The sequence below is a fragment of the Cupressus sempervirens genome, chromosome 5 (genome assembly GCF_028749045.1).
Source record: "Cupressus sempervirens isolate cs-2001-9-10 chromosome 5, ASM2874904v1, whole genome shotgun sequence".
Taxonomy (NCBI): Eukaryota; Viridiplantae; Streptophyta; class Pinopsida; order Cupressales; family Cupressaceae; genus Cupressus; species Cupressus sempervirens.
The window spans coordinates 12,077,780-12,095,477 of NC_143122.1; positions in this window are offsets into that span (position 1 = coordinate 12,077,780).

Consider the following 17,698-nt stretch of genomic DNA (forward strand, 5'->3'; position numbering starts at 1 on the left):
TTAACCTACAACCTCTCTCAATACATTGACACCAATTACATACATCCTTAGAGCTCATAGGGCCCCTAGGGACATACGTTGTTAGGAAATTACTCGAGATGGGTAATAGGTTAACCTATGAGCCCTCTCAATACATTGTAACCAATCACATGTGTCCCTTGAAGTCGTAGGGCCCCTAAGGATATACATTGTCATGAACTGCATCGAGAGGATTCATAGGTTAACCTATGACCCCTCTTGATTAATTTGAACCAACCAAATTCATCCCTAGGTGTCGTAGGGCCCCTAGGGACATATGTTATCATGAAATACATTGAGAGGGGTCATAGGTTTACCTATGAACCTTCTCAATGTATAAGAAAACACCACATGGATCCCTAGGAGTTCTCAAGACCCTAGGGACATATGTTGTCATGAAATACATCGAGAAGGGTCATAGGTTAACTTATGACCCCTCTCAACGCATTGGAACTAACCAAATGTGTCCCTAGGGGTCTGACGACCCCTAGGGACATATGTTATCATGAAATGCATTGAGAGGACTCATAACTTAATGTATGACCCCTCTTGATTCATTAGTACCAACCACATACTTCCTTAGGGATCCTAGGGCCCCTAGGGACATACATTTTCATGAAATGTGTAGAGAGGATCAATGTACTAGTACCAACCACATATGTCCCTAGGGGTCCTAGGGCCTATAGGGACATAGGATGTAATGATATGCATTGATAGGAGTGATAGATTAACCTATGAACCCTCTTGATGCATTAGAACTAGCCACATGCATCCTTAGGGGTCCTAAGCTACCTAGGGATATACGGTGTGGTGAAATGCATCAAGAGTGGTCACAGGTTAACCTATGACCCCTCTTAATGCATTGGAACCAACCACATGTGTCCCTAGGGGTTCTATGGTTTCTAAGGACATATTTTTTCATAAAATGCATTAAGAGGGTTCATAGGTTAATTTAAAACCCCTCTCAATGCATTTGAACAAACCACATGTGTCCCTAGGTGTCTGAGGGCCCCTAGGGACATACATTAATGTGAAATGTGTCAAGAGGGGTTATATGTTAACCTATGACACCTCTCAACACATTAGAACCAACCACATGTGTCCCTGGGGGTCCTAAGACCACTAGGAACATAAATTGTTGTGAAATGCATAAAGATGGGTAATAGGTTAATATATGACCCCTCTCAACGTATTAGAACTAGCCACATACGTTCTTAGGGGCCCTAGGGCCCATAGGGACATACATTGTCATGAAATGTGTCAAGAGGGGTCATAGGTTAACCTATGATACCTATTAACACATTAGAACAAATCACATGTGTCCCTAGGGGTCCTAGAGCCTTCATGGACATACATTTTTATGAATTACATCGAGAGGAGTGATAGGTTAACCTATGACACCTCTCGATACATTGGAACCAACCACATGCATCCCTACAATTCCTAGGGCCCATGGGGACATACATTATCATGAAATGTGTTGAGAGGAGTCATAGGTTAACCTATGACCCTTCTTGACTCATTATAACCAACCATATGTGTCCCTAGGGTTCCTAGGGCCCCTAGCGATATACATTGTCATGACATGTGTCAAGAGGGGTCATGGGTCAACCTTTGACACCTATCAATGCATTAGAACCAATCACATGTGTCCCTGGGGGTCCTAGAGCCTTGATGGACATACATTTTTATGAATTACATCGAGAGGAGTGATAGGTTAATCTATGACACCTGTCAATACATTGGAACCAACCACATGCATCTCTATAATTCTTAGGGCCCATAGGGACATACATTGTCATGAAATGTGTTGAGAGGAGTCATAGGATAACCTATGACCCCTCTTGACTCATTATAACCAACCACATGTGTCTCTAGGGGTCCTAGGGCCCCTAGGGACATACATTATCATGAAATGAGTTGACCCCTCTCGACAAACCAGAACCAACCACATGCATCCCTAGGAGCCCTAGGGCCTATAGGGACATATGTTGTCATGAAATGCATTGAGAGGGGTCATAGGTTAACCTATGACCCCTCTCCATGAATTAGAACAAACCACATGCATCCCTAAGGGTCCTAGAGCCCCTAGGGACATATGTTGTCATGAAATGCATCGAGAGTGGTCATAGGTAAACCTATGACACCTCTCCATGCATTAGAACCAAACACATGTGTCCCTAGAAGTCTTAGGGTGCCTAGGGACATATGTTGTCATAAAATATATTTAAAGGGGTCATAGGTAAACCTATGACCCCTCTCGATGTATTAGAACCAACCAAATGCATCCCTAGGGGTCTTAGGGCCCCTAGGGACATACATTGTTGTGAAATGCATTGAGAGGTGTCATAGCTTAACCTATGACACTTCTCGATGCATTAGAACCAACAACATCCATCCCTAGGGGTCCTAGGGCCCCTAGGGACATAGGTTGTCATGAAATGCTTCAAGGTGGGTTATAGGTTAACCTATGACCCCTTTCTATGCATTGGAGCAAACCAACATACATTGTTGTGAAATGCATCAAGAGGGGTCATAGGTTAACCTATGACCACTCTTGATGCATTAGAAGGAACATTTTTTGTTTTGAAATGTGTCGAGAGGGGTCATAGGCTAACCTATGACCCCTCTCAACACATTAGAAGCAACCAAATGAATCCATAGGGGTCCTAGGGCCCATAGGGACACACATTATCATGAAATACATCAAGAGGTGTCATAGGTTAACCTATGACCTTTTCAAAACATTGGAACCAACCAAATGTGTTCCTAGTGTTCCTAGGGCCTCTAGGGACATACATTGTCATGAAATGCACCGATGACCCCTCTCAATGCATGGGAACCAACCAAATGCATACTTAGGGATCCTAGAGCCCCTAGGGAAATACATTGTCATAAAATGCATGGAGAGGGGTCATAGGTTAAACTATGACCCCTCTCGTCATAATAGAACCAACCACATGTAGACATATGTTGTCCTAAAATGTATCAAGAGGGGTCATAGGTTAACCTATGACCCCTCTTGGTGCATTGGAACCAACTACATGCATCCATAGGGGTCCTAGGGCACCTAGGGACATATGTTGTTGTGAAATGCATTAAGAGGTGTCATAGGTTAACCTATGACCCCTCTTGATGCGTTGGAACTAACCACATGCATCCCTAGAAGCCCTAAGGCCCCTAGGGACATACATTGTCATGAAATGTGTCAAGAGTGAACATATGTAAACCTATGACCCCTCTCCATGCATTATAACCAACCACATGTGTCTCTATGGGTCCTTGGGCCCCTAGGAACATACATTGTCATGTAAAGCATCGAGAGGGGTCATAGGTTAATCTATGATCCTTCTTGATGCATTAGAACCAACCACATGTGTCCCTATATGCCCTATGACCCCTAGGGACATACGTTGTCATGAAATGCATATAACCTATGACTCCCTCTCTAGGCAATAGAACTAATCACATTTTTCCTAGGGGTCCTAGGGCCCCTAGGGATATACATTGTCATGAAATGTGTCGAGATGAATTGGAACCAACCACATGCATCCCTAGGGGTCCTAGGGCCCCTAGGGACATACGTTGTCATGAAATGCATCGAGAGGGGTCATAAGTTAGCTGAGAACCCCTCTTGGACATATGTTGTCGTGAAATGGATTGAGAGGGGTCATAGCTTATGAACCCTCTATAAAACCAATCACTTTTTTCCTAGGTGTTGTAGGGCCCCTAGGGATATATGTTATCATTAAATGTGTCGAGAACATGTGTCCCTAGGGGTCCTAGGGAACCTAGGGACATATGTTGTCAGTAAATTAGTTGAGAGGGGTCATAGGTTAACCTATGACACCTCTTAATAAATTGGAACAAACCACATGTGTCCCTAGGGGTTGTATGGCTTCTAAGAACATACATTGTCATGAAATCCATCGAGAGCTATCATAGGTTAACCTATGACCCCTCTTAATGCATTGGAACCAACCAAATGCTTCCCTGGGTGTCCTAGGGCCTCTAGGGACATACGTTGTACAGTGAAATACATCGATTGCATTAGAAAAAATCACATGTGTCCCTAGGAGTCCTCGAGACCCTAGGGATATAGGTTGTCATAAAATATCGTGAGAAGGGTCATAGGTTAACTTATGACACCTCTCAACTCATTGGAACCAACCAAATGCATCCCCAAGGGTCCGATGGCACCTAGGGACATACATTGTCATGAAATTCATCAAGAGTAGTGATAGGTTAACCTATGACCCCTCTCGATGCATTGAAACCAACCACATATTTCCCTCTGTGTCCTAGTGCTCCTAGGAACATACATCATCATGAAATGAGTAGAGAGGGGTGATAGGTTAACCTATGACCCCTCTCAATGTAGTAGAATGAACCACATGTGTCCCTAGGGGTCGTAGGGCCCCTAAGGACATAGGTTGTCATGAAATTCATCGAGAGGGATCATAGATTAATGTATGAACCCTCCCAATGCATTAAAACCAACCACATGCACCTTGAAGGGTCCTAGGACCCCTAGGGTTATATGTTGTGGTTAAATGCATTAAGAGTGGTCACAAGTTAACCTATGACCCCCCTCGACACATTACAACCAACCACATGTGTCCCTAGGGTCCTATGGCCCTTAAGGACATATGTTTTCATAAAATTCATTAAGAGGGGTCTAGGTTAACCTAAGACCCCTCTTGATGCATTTGAACTAACTGCATGTATCCCTAGGTGTCTAACGGCCCCTAGAGATATACATTGTCATGAAATGTGTCAATAGGGGTTATAGGTTAACCTATGACCTCTCTCGATGCATTAGAACCAACCACATGTGTTGCTAGGGGTGCTAGGGCTACCAGGGACATACATTTTTCTAAAATGCACCAAGAGGCCTAATAGGTTAACCTATGACCCCTCTCGACATATTAGAACTAACCACATTTTTACCTAGGGACCCTAGGCCACTTAGGGACATACATTGTTGTGAAATGTGTCAAGAGGGGTCATAGGTTAACCTATGACACCTTTCAATGCATTAAAACAAACCACATGTGTCCCTGGGGGTCCTAGAGCCTCTATGGACATACATTGTTATGAATTACATTGAAAAGAGTCATAAGTTAGTTCCTATGACCCCTCTCGATGCATTGGAACCAACCATATGCATCCCTAGTTTTCCTAGGGCCCATAGGAACATACATTGTCATGAAATGCATCAAAAAGAGTCATAGGTTAACCTATGACCCCTATCAACTCATTAGAACCAACCACATGTAGCCCTAGTTGTCCTGGGGTCCCTTGGGACATATGTTGTCATGAAATGCATGGAGAGGGGTCATAGGTTAACCTATCACCCTCTTGGACACATTGTAACCAACCACATGCATCCCTAGAGGTCCTAGGGCCCCTAGGGACATACATTATCATGAAATATGTTTAACCCTCTCGATGAATTGGAACCAACCACATGTATCCCTAGGGCCCTAGGGCCCCTAGGGACATACATTGTCATGAAATGCATCAAGAGGGATCCTAGGTTAAACTATGACCCCTCCCAATGCATTAGAACCAACCACATGCATCCCTAGGGGTCCTAGGGCCCCTAGGGACATATGTTGTCATTAAATGCATTGAGAGCGGTCATAGGTTAACCTATTACCCCTCTTGATGCATTAAAACCATCCACATGTGCCCCTAGAGGTCCTAGGGACCCTAGGGACATACACTGTCATGAAATACATTTAAAGGGGTCATAGGTAAACCTATGACCACTCTCGATGCATTAGAAACAACCAAATGCATCCCTAGGAGTCCTAGGGCCCCTAGGGACATACATTATTTTGAAATGCATTGAGAAGGGTCATAGGTTAATGTATAACCCCTCTCAATGCATTAGAAACAACCACATGCATCCCTAGGGGTCCTAGGGCCCTTAGGGACATAGGTTGTCATGAAATACTTTGAGAGGGGTGATAGGTTAACTTCTGACCCCTCTTAATGCATTGGAACCAATGATATGCATTCCTAGGGGTCGTAAGGCCCCTAGGGACACATGTTGTCGTGAAATGCATCTTGAGGGATCATAGGGTAACCTATGACCACTTTTAACACATTAGAACCAAGCACATGGATCCCTAGGGGTCCTAGGGTGACTAGGAACATACGTTGTCATGAAATGTTTCACAAGGGGTCATAGGTTAACCTATGACCCCTCCTATGACCCCTCTCAAAACATTAGAAGCAACCAAATGTGTCCCTAGGGGTTCTAGGGCCCCTTCGAACATACATTATCATGAAATGTGTCGAGAGGGGTCATAGGTTAACCTATGACCTCTCTTGAAATATTGGAACCAACCAAATGTGTTCCTAGGGTTCCTACAATCCCTAGGGACATATGTTGTCATGAAATACATCAAGAGGGGTCATAGGTTAACATTTGACCCCTCTCAATGCATTGGAACCAAACCAATGTGTCCCTAGGGGTCATAGGTTAGCCTATGGCCCCTCTCATTTCATTAGAACCAACCACATGTGTCCCTAGGGGTCTTTGGACCCCTAGGGACATATGTTGTCCTAAGATGCATCAAGAGGGGCCATAGGTTAACCTAGGACTCCTCTTGATGGATTGGAACTGACCACATGGATCCCTAGAGGTCCTAGGGCACCTAGGAACATACATTGTTGTAGAATGCATTGACCCCTCTTGACACATTGGAACCAATTGCATGCATCCCTAGGAGCCCTAAGGGTGCTAGGGACATATGTTGTCATGAAATGTTTTGAGAGAGATCATAGGTTAACCTATGACCCCTCTCTATGCATTAGAACCAGCCAGATGTGTCCTTAGGTGTCCTAGTGCCCTTATGGACATACATTGTCATGTAATGCATCAAAAGGGGTCATAGGTTAAACTATGATCCCTCTCAATGCATTAGAAATAATTACATGTGTCACTAAGTGTCCAAGGGCCCCTAGTGGCATACATTGTCATGAAATACATTAAGAGGGGTAATAGGTTAGACTATGACCCCGTTTGATGCATTAGAGCCAACCACATGCATCTCGAGGTGTCCTATGGCCCCTAGGGAGATACATTCTTGTGAAATGGGTCGAGAGGGGTCACAGGTTAACCTATGACCACTCTCGATGCATTAGAACCAACTAGATGCATTCCTGGGGGTCTTAGGGACCCTAGGGACATATGTTATCATTAAATGCATCGATAGGGGTCACAGGTTAACATATGACTCCTCTAGATGCATTTTAGAATCAACCAAATGGATCATAGGTCATAATAATAATAATATAATAATCACATATATTAATAATAATAGATCATAATAATATATAATACATAAAAATAATCATAAATAATATTACTCATAATACATTCCTCTTAATTCCATCCAAATTTTTTTCATCGATATCGGATATCCAATTTGAAATTAGATGTCCAATTTAGTATCGAGTATATAATCTTTGATTGGATACTTGATTAAACTAGAATGAATTTTTCAAAATATTCCCTGTCATTGCAAGCCCAAGAACATCACTTTTTGTTGGCCATTTTCACAGGTTTTGGGAAAACTCATATTTTGGGGCTCAACTGATCAAAAAAGTTTTGATAATATATCATTAGGTGTCTGATATTGTCATCTGAATGTGGAGCAGTAATTGTCGAAAGGAAAAATGCTAAAGGAAGGTATCCAATGAGGACATTGTGGCATATAGGACAAGGGACAAGGTAAATCACTGAAGGAAAAGACAAGGTACGTTAAATGTGAGTCAAGTTGATGATGAATTGGTCAAGGGTGAAATCATAGAGTTAGTTAATGAATATGTGTAGTTGGGGAATGAAAATGTACCAATTGATAATGATAATATCGGGATTGAAAATTTAGAGGATGAAAATTAGGAGGATGAAATGCTACTAGGTCATAATGTAAGTTGCATGATTGACCATGCTAAACATGAAAATGCATAGGAACCTTATATATCTCCTAATTATAATCAACATGATGGTTCTAGAATACCAAAATGGATAATTGAAATTCATAAAACAATTATTACCAATTTGGAAGGGAAAAAATTAGAGAAAACCATTCGGTTATGGGCTTCAAGACTATATAATATGTTTTTTAGAAACAAAATAGTGGTGGAGCAATGTTAGCTTTTTATGCACTTATTAAACATGCAAAAGATGAGACCTATGCTTTATAAATTGAAGATTCATGTTAATAAAAAATTGGAAAGAAATGCCATTATTATGAAGAATATTTTCAGTGCTCTCAGTAGCATTGGGAAAAATAGTAGGGAGCAAGATAAGAGAGCTTCTCAAAGGGTTGTTACAACCTCTTTGGTAAATCATCATTTGAAAAAGGGTAGATATATGAGACAAACTTGTATTGAATTGAACCTAAATCTTACTACTTTGAGAAGATCACTTAGTAGACAAGAGAGAATTGATGATCCTCTTCAATATGAAACATGGGCTTTTGGTGGGAGACTTCCATGTTCTGATAAGAAGCTATCTAATAATGTGAAGGAAGAAATTATACAATTTTAGCACAGTAGCTCAAGGGTATCACCCAATGTTAAAGACATGTTAAAGTTGAGAATTGGCATCAGAGACTGCATGCCACATCCTAAACATTATTTGGAGGTAAGTCAAACTATTTTTTTCAAACAATTTAAAGAAGGTCATCCAAGTATTCATATGTCACAAAGGGCTTTTGAACCTTTGAAGCCATTTTATTATGTGCCACTTAAAATTTGAAATAAATGTTGTTGTAAGTATCATGTCGAGTTTTCTATGCACCGTGAACTATTACACTCCATCCATTCTAGTTTGCATAGTAAAGAAATGTTAGAGAATTGTGGTTCTGTTGGGCTTCCAAAATCATCAAGAGACTTGCTAGATCAAAATTTATGTCATTGAGTTGATGGTTGTTTCATTTATAGAAACACTTGCTTAAATGAGAAGCGTTTAGAATGTGGTGGGTTATCCAAGTTTGATACATGTTTCCATGAGGGGTCCAAACAAGATCTTGGAAAGACAATAGTAAAAAAAAGGTATATGAAATGGTGAAATACACATTGAAGAGTGGGGGTGAGGGCTCTAGATGTGAATTGGTTGCAAAAGAAATCAGTGTGACTAGATTTAATTTAGATTTCAAGAAAAATCTTTTCTACAAGTATGCAAGACATAGTCATAGGTCTCAGTGGTTGGCTAAACAATTTAGAATGTGTAAGGATACTTTTCCCATTGGCACTATTGTATCAGTTATTGACTTTGTCGAGAACTATGCATTGTAACTTCAAAATGAGACATTATCTCAGTATTACAACTCCATTCATATTTCTATTTTCGTCCACATAACATATAGACATGCCCCTAATAGTGTAGAAGATCCAAAGATTATTAGAGAGTATCATTTTTATACGAGTAATGATAGATCTCACTCTCATGAGTTTGTGCAACATTATTTCAAGAATTATTTTGATTTCTTACAGGAGCATGCAATTGCTATGGATAGACATTGGTCAGATAACTGTAAAATTCAATTCAAGAATGCTTGCATGTTTTATTGGTTGTGTAGGATGCATGTAGAGAGGGGTCCATGGGAAAGGGGAACATGATGGAGCAAGAGCACGTGTGAACATGATGGGTAAGGAGCAATTGAAGATTTTAGGAGTAGAGCTTCTTGATCCTTGTAGCATTGTTGATTGGTTTAGTTTAGCATTATCACAGGAGGGGACTCTTGATTTAGTGGGACGTAGGTTTTTTTAGTTGGTTGAGGAAGGGTCCATAGGTGATAGATTAGATTGTTCTATAGTGAGAACTCATCAAAAATGCATTCATTCCAAAGCTTTGATTTTGGTACATGGACCATTTGGACACAACATCTAGCTTGCTTTTGTCCTAGTTATTTTCAGTGTGATTGGGATCATTGTGAGTCAAGTGAGTGGGTGGATACATGAGCTCCACATTATCTTACTCCACTATTTTGCATACCCTTTATCATAAATGATGACATGGAAACTTCACTTCAGCATAACCATCTATCAGATCTTCTTCAGCTAGAACATGTCTTTGAATTGGTTGCACCATAAGGGAATGATGAGAAATCTGGTTATTGGTTAGCACATTGTATAAGAGGTAAACAAATACTTGCACAACTCATCACAGATGATGATGGATTCACATATTCTATTGGTTCAATGGTTGTCTCTGGAACATGGCTGCAGACATAAATGCTTAGAAGGAATGAAATTCTTACATTCGAAGACTATCAGAACAACAAAATAATTCTCATATATTTGCATCTTATTGTAGCAACAAATATAAAGTTGTTGAAGCATCAAGGAAGACAAAAAGTTAAAGAAATTTTTACTATTACTAATGCTGATCATGAAGCCTTGTTGGAGACCCTAAAATAGAGAGAGGACCTTACTACTTGACTAGGTATATTTACTTATGTTATTTTCTTCATAATGATTTAGTGAACCGATGATTATCTTGTTTAATACAATAAGTTACTAATATTTTTTATGATATTGGAATGTAGGTACATCATGAAGAGTAGCCATGCATGAAGATAAAAAGCTAAATAAGGAGTAGAATGAAGAAAAATCTATTCTATTTTTCACACTATGATTTTTGACACTACTATTTTTGGCCCAATGATTTTTGATAGTTGTGTATTGATGTAATAATGATGAAACACTTGATATATTGTAAATGTAAACTTTTTTATTTAATGTACAAAACAAAGATGATTTTACTTAATGCAATTTATGTGGTGGGACCTAAAAAATGATGATTTTAATACATATTAACACCAAACTTGCATTGTGCCAAATGCCAAAAACTTGACAGAGGTAAAAAATAATATTTTTTCTTTTAAAACTAACCCTATTGATACCCTTGTTTCTACTATGGACACCCTCCTTCGTCTGCAGCCACCCCATACTAAGGAGTCTTCAAGGTGCTCTAAGTGCATTTCAAAGTCAATCTTTCGAGGGTTGTAACTTAGAGCTCGTAAGGGCTATTAATGAAACATCAAATTTTATAAGAAAGTGATGCCAAGGCCTAAAATAAACTATCTCATTTTTAAGAGATCACATTCTATTTGGATTCAACACAATGATCTCGCTTGATGCCAAAACTTGTAGTGTGCCTTAGTTCGTAGGTGCACCACATTATAATTTTGAAACCACTAATCTTGGCATTGAATCATCAGTTCCATTAGCTATGAATGGGTGGGTGAAACCTAGTGGCACCCTTTTTTTGACTGTGGATACCAACCATCATCCATGACCACCTCATACTGAGGAGTCTTCAAGGTGCTCTAAGTGCATTTTGAGATCGATATTTTGAGGTTTGTAACTTGACGCTTGTGTGAGCTATCAATGAAATGTTGAATGCTATAGGATAGTGATTCCAATGCCTAAAATAACCTATCTCATCTTCAAGAGATCACATTCTGTTTGGATTAGGCATAGTGATCTCATTCGATGCCAAAACTAACAGTGTGGCTATGTTCATAGGTGCACCACAACGTAATTTTGAAACCACTAATCTTGGCATCTAATTGTTAGTTACATTAGCTCTAGATGGGTAGGTGAACCCTAGTGACACCCTTTTTTTGGCCATAGAGACCATCCATCATCCATGGCCACCCTGTATCAAGGAGTCTTCAAGGTACTCTAAGCTCATTTTGAGTTCAATCTTTTGAGGGTTGTAACTCAAAGCTCATGCAGGCTACTGATGAAATGTTGAATGCTATTGGATAGTGATTCCAAGGCACAAAAAAACCTATCATATTTTCAAGAGATCACATTCCATTTGAATTCAGCATAGTGATCTCACTCAATGCCAAAACTCGTAGTGTGCCTTAGTTCATAGGTGTACCACAACATAACTTTGAAACCACTAATCTTGGCATCAAATTTTTAGTGCCATTAGCTCTACATGGGTGGGTGAACCCTAGTAACACCCTTTTTTTGGCTACAAAGACCATCCATCATTTATGGCCACCCCCGCATAGAGGAATCTCCAAGGTGCTCTAAGTGTGTTTCAAGGTCGATCCTCCAACCATCATAACTCATATCTTGTGTAGGGTATTGATGAAATGTTGAATGCTATAAGACAGTGATTTTGAAGCCTAAAATAACCTATCTCATTTTTGAGAGATCACATTCTATTTGGATTCGATACAATGATCTCGCTTGATGCCAATATTCGTAGTGTACCTCAATTCATAGGTGCACAACAACATAATTTTGAAATTGTTGATCTTGGCATCAAATAATTAGCACCATTAGCTCTAGATGGGTGGATGAACCCTAGTTACACCATTGTTTTAGTCATGGATACCATCCATCATCCATGGCCACCCTATAACAAAGAGTCTCCAAGATGCTCTAAGTGCATTTTGAGGTCGATCTTTTGAGGGTCATAACTTGGAGCTCGTGCAAGCTATTGATGAAATGTTGAATGCTATAGGATAGTGATGCTAAGGCCTAAAATAAACTACCTCATTTTTGAGAGATCACATTTTTCTTGGATTCATCACAATGATCTTGCTTGATGCCAAAACTCACAGTGTGCCTTAGTTCATAGGTGCACCATAGCATAACTTTAAAACCACAGATCTTGGCATCAAATTTTCCATGACATTAGCTCTAGATGGGTGGGTAATCCATAGTAAAACCCTTTTTCTAGCCATGGAGACCATCCACCATCTATGGCCACCTCGTATTAAGGAGTCCCCAAAGTGCTCTAAGTGCATTTTGAGGTTGAGCCTCCAAGGGTTGTAACATGGAGCTCATATGGGATATCGATAAAAAATAAAATGCTACAAGATGGTGATGTATAAGCCAAAAATAGCCTATCTCATTTTTGAGAGATCACATTCTATTTGGATTCGGCATAGAAATCTCGCTTGATGCCAAAACATGTAGTGTGCCTCAATTCATAGGTGCAGCACAGCATAACTTTGAAACCTCTAATCTTGGCATCAAATAATTAGTGCCATTAGTTCTAGATGGGTAGGTGAACCCTAGTGACACCCTTGTTCTAGCCATAGAGACCATCTATCATCCATGACCACCCTGTACCAAGGAGTGACTAATGTGCTCTAAGTGCATTTCAAGGTCAATCTTTTGAGGGTTGTGACTCAGAGCTCATGTGGGCTATCAATGAAATGTTGAATTCTATAGGATAGTGATGTTGAGGCTTAAAATAATCTATTTCATTTTCAAGAGATCATGTTCCATTTGGATTCGGCATAGTGATCTCGCTCGATGCCAAAACTCACAGTGTGCTTGAGTTCATAGGTGCACCATAGTGTAACTTTGAAACTGCTAATATTGAAATCAAATCATCAGAACCATTAGCTTTAGATGGGTGGGTGAACCCTACTAACATCCTTGTTCCATCTGTGGAGACTATCCATCGTTCGTAGCCACCCCGTACTAAGGAGTCTTCAAGGTGCTCTAAGTACATTTTGAGGTTGATCTTCTGAGGGTCATAACTCACAACTCATGTGGGCTATCATTGAAACATCAAATTCTATAGTATAGTGATGCTAAGGCATAAATTAACCTATCTCATTTTTGAGAGATCATGTTCTATTTGGATTCAGCATAGCAATCTCGCTCAATGCCAAAACTCGCAGTGTGCATCAGTTCATAGGTGCACCATAGTGTAACTTTGAAACTGTTGATCTTGGAATCTAATCATCACTACCATTAGCTATATATGGGTGGGTGAACCCTAGTGACACCCTTTTTCCTACCACAGAGATCATCCATCGTTTGCAACCACCTCATATTGAGGAGTCTCCAAGGTGCTCTAAGTGCATTTTGAGGTTGATCTTTTGAGGGTTGTAACTCGAAGCTTATGTAGGCTATTGATGAAATATTGAATGCTATAGGATGGTGATGCTAAGGCCTAAAAAAACCTATCTCATTTTAAAGAGATCGTGTGTTGTTTGGATTCGGCATAGTGATCTTGCTTGATGCTAAAACTTGCAATATACCTTAGGTTATAGGTGCACCATAGCATAACTTTGAACCACTAATCCTAGCATCAAATAATCAATGAAATTAGCTCTAGATGGGTGGTTGAACCCTAGTGACACCCTTGTTCTAGCCATGGAGACCATCCATCATTCGCAGCCACCCCATACTAAGGAGACTCCAAGGTGCTTTAAGTGTATTTTGATATCAATCTTTCCAGGGTCGTAACTCAAAGCTCATGTGGGCTATCAATAACCACTTACCAAGTTTGGTGAACTCATCTAATTAATAATTTAAAGTTATAGCAAAATTTTCTCAAAATTGTAAAATTTGCAAAATTGCAAAAGCTGCAAAATTGCAATTTTACAACTTTTGCAACTTTTTCTTGCAAAGTGAAAATGAGTGCAAAGAGTTAGTTAGGGGTTTGAGCATGACCATACAAGGCTAGAAACACCTATATAGGGTGTAAAATGATAGCATGCATTAATAAATCTAGTTTTGTTAAGTGGATGAGTATGGGTAATCTAATCAATGTGAGAAACGTATAGATGTTATTCATATGGATATGGCATTGGGGAACCAAGTTAAAAAGGTTTGATTGAATCAAGTCTCTTAATTTGGGATATTTTGAGGTTATTTTAAAATTGAAAAGTTGGTTTATGAGGATAATAACAAAGTGAAGGGCTAGTTATCAAAGATTATAAGTCTAGGAATGAGTTTGTGGTTGGGAATAGAATCCATGGTTGATGAGTCGAGTCCTTAAGTGAGTTGAGATTAGATTTGAAGCCAAGAGTTAGTTTCAAGGTTGAAGGTGGAGTTTAAAATCAGATTTGGGGTTATGTGAACCTTGTGTAGGAGGTTAACAAGTGTGTTTATGTCATAATAGCACTTCAAATTAAACATTGCATCCAAATTTGATAATAAAGGTTGTTAAAATGTTATTAATAAATTATTGTATTTGAATCAAATATAACAAATATGATCAAAATTAATGGTATTCCATAAACATGAATAACACAGATGATCCATGATAAATTGAACAATAGACAAATAACACAGATATTACAAAATACATACATATGAAAGTTCATGTATCCATAGACAAATAACACAGATATTACAAAATACATACATCCATATACAAAATGTGGCTAATCATGCCATCAAAATGTGTATAATATCAATGTTTCTATAAACAATGTGACATATGCCATCTCAAAATGTCTCATGACACATCCTATGATAACTATACTATCCTATGCTATTGGTGGATGATCAAAATGTAGCCTCTTTACTACACTAGGTGGATCAAATGCCCCCTACATAAACAAAAAAGGAAAACTCAAAGTTAAACTAATAAATTTATATGATTCTTTGTATCTAGCATTGAATTAATCAAATGTATAATGATATTTTTTTTAATGATATTTTATACTATTAAACTTCCATAATAAATACCTCTCTCATCAACCTCCTACACCAATGAAGAGTCCTCTGTATGCCCTCGATAATGCTTGTACCTCACTAATTGTGGCCTGTGTATGTTAAAATATGTTTGTCAGATGAATCTACAACTTAGACTATAACATTATAATTCATAGCATGCTAAATTTATAACATGTTTAATCAATAATTCAAACTGCAACTTACTAGTGTAGGCTTCTCCTTAGGATATAGTGGTTGCATCATCAAAGATATAAAACTCTCCTATCCAATCTTGTGTGCGCTAGGAGTTTCCAATGAGATACAAAATAGTATTTCTGAATAACACAAAAATTATTTTTGAATTCATTTATGAATATAAGAAAAATAAGAAATAAATGATACTTCTACATACAATGTGGCTCTCAGTGCAAATAGAAATGATTGAGCATCTATGATGTAGAATCTGCATGGGCTCATCAACAGTAGCCACGCCCCATACAATAAAGAATGTAATTAAATTTCATTACCACAAACATTTTACAACAATGCATCAATATTTAATCAAATAGAAAGCACCAAATTACCATTCTTTTGTTAATCGATCCCAACTCATCCCCTACACTTTGTCCCCTAGGGACAGGTGGTACTTGCAAGATAAACAAAAGATTAGAAACCATATATGCTACATATCAAAAATAAAAAAATAATGAGAACACAACATAATGTACCACATATGTCTCAACACCAAATGAAATAACCCAGAATGTGGCATCATCAACCTATCTCAACTCCTCGTCAATCATCAACTAAAAATGAATGAAGATCACATACATGTATAAGTTAGTATGGTATAAAAATTAAAATTGCTCTATTATAAAAAATAATTTAAAATTGCATATTCCATAATAAAAAAATGTATACACGTACTGACATAGAAGGAGTCCATGCCTCTATATGCCCCTCCTCTCTTGCATCAGGGTCTATAGCCTCTACATGTGTGTCTAGTGCATCCTCATCTAATACAAAGTGGTACTCAAGAAGATCATGTATGGGATCTAGAAAAATATTCTTGCATGCAATGCAAGTATGAGGCACACAAATGTGTAATGATCTAGCCAATGATGAACTCGCTCTAGCATCATCAACACAGGGAGGCAAGACTAACCTAGCCTAAGATATCAATAGGCTACTCAGTCTATGGATGGCTATAATGGTCTAAGAGCTAGCCTTTGTGATAATATTAGGATGATGCACTTGAGGAAGGGGGGAGACATTAGTAGAGGGGAAAAAAGTGTCATCTTTCTTCTGCTAGGAAGAGGGTCTATCCTAAGGAGATCCTAGTCCTACACCCATGTTGGACTTCATGCTCCAATAGTTCACCTTGAGTTTCAACACAAATTTTGCATACAATTTTCTAAAGAAATAAAATGGCACCTCTAAATTTCTATGTGGAGGGATGTCAAAAACCATCCACCAAAAATCCCAAAAGTTCACACGTATGGCATCATTTGTGCACAAATTAATCGATAGTTTGACCTTTTTTTGATCAACTAGTAAACTATTTTTTGGGTTTGCAAAAAGGGTAACCAAATCATCTTTACTTATATTGAGGGCTGCAACCTCATCATAGTCCAACCCATCATCAAGAATCTCATGCATTTCGTCATGCCAACAAAGAGTGCCATTCTGTTCCTTAATAATTGTTTCAATGTTATACACTATCGTGTTTAACATAGATAACATAGAAGCCAATGTGGGTACATTATTATATGTCATTCACAAAGCCCTCAATTTGATGAGATTTTCAAATATCAAATCCTTGATTTGAGGAGGGTTTAGAGGGGGTAAAGGATCATTTGGTGGATGATTTTGTTGGGGCACTAGATCATTTGGTGGGGGATTACAAGGAACAACATTCCTTGCCTCAGTATCATCATTTTTCTCTACCACACCTATTAATTTGCTAAAAATAATTTATATAAAGAAAAACCTAAATTTTAACAATTTCTATCAAGAAAAACCTAAATTCTAACAAATTCAACTAAAAATAACAAATTTATAATAAAATTTGATAAATTTATACTAAAATTGATTAAAAACATTTTTAGAAATACCTATTATCACATATCCAATTACAAAATGGATATTTGAGCTCGAAAAATGCTATATCACTATTAAAATAGCAACCCTTAGGTTGGGTTTTTTAAAATAATAGTATAGTTATCGA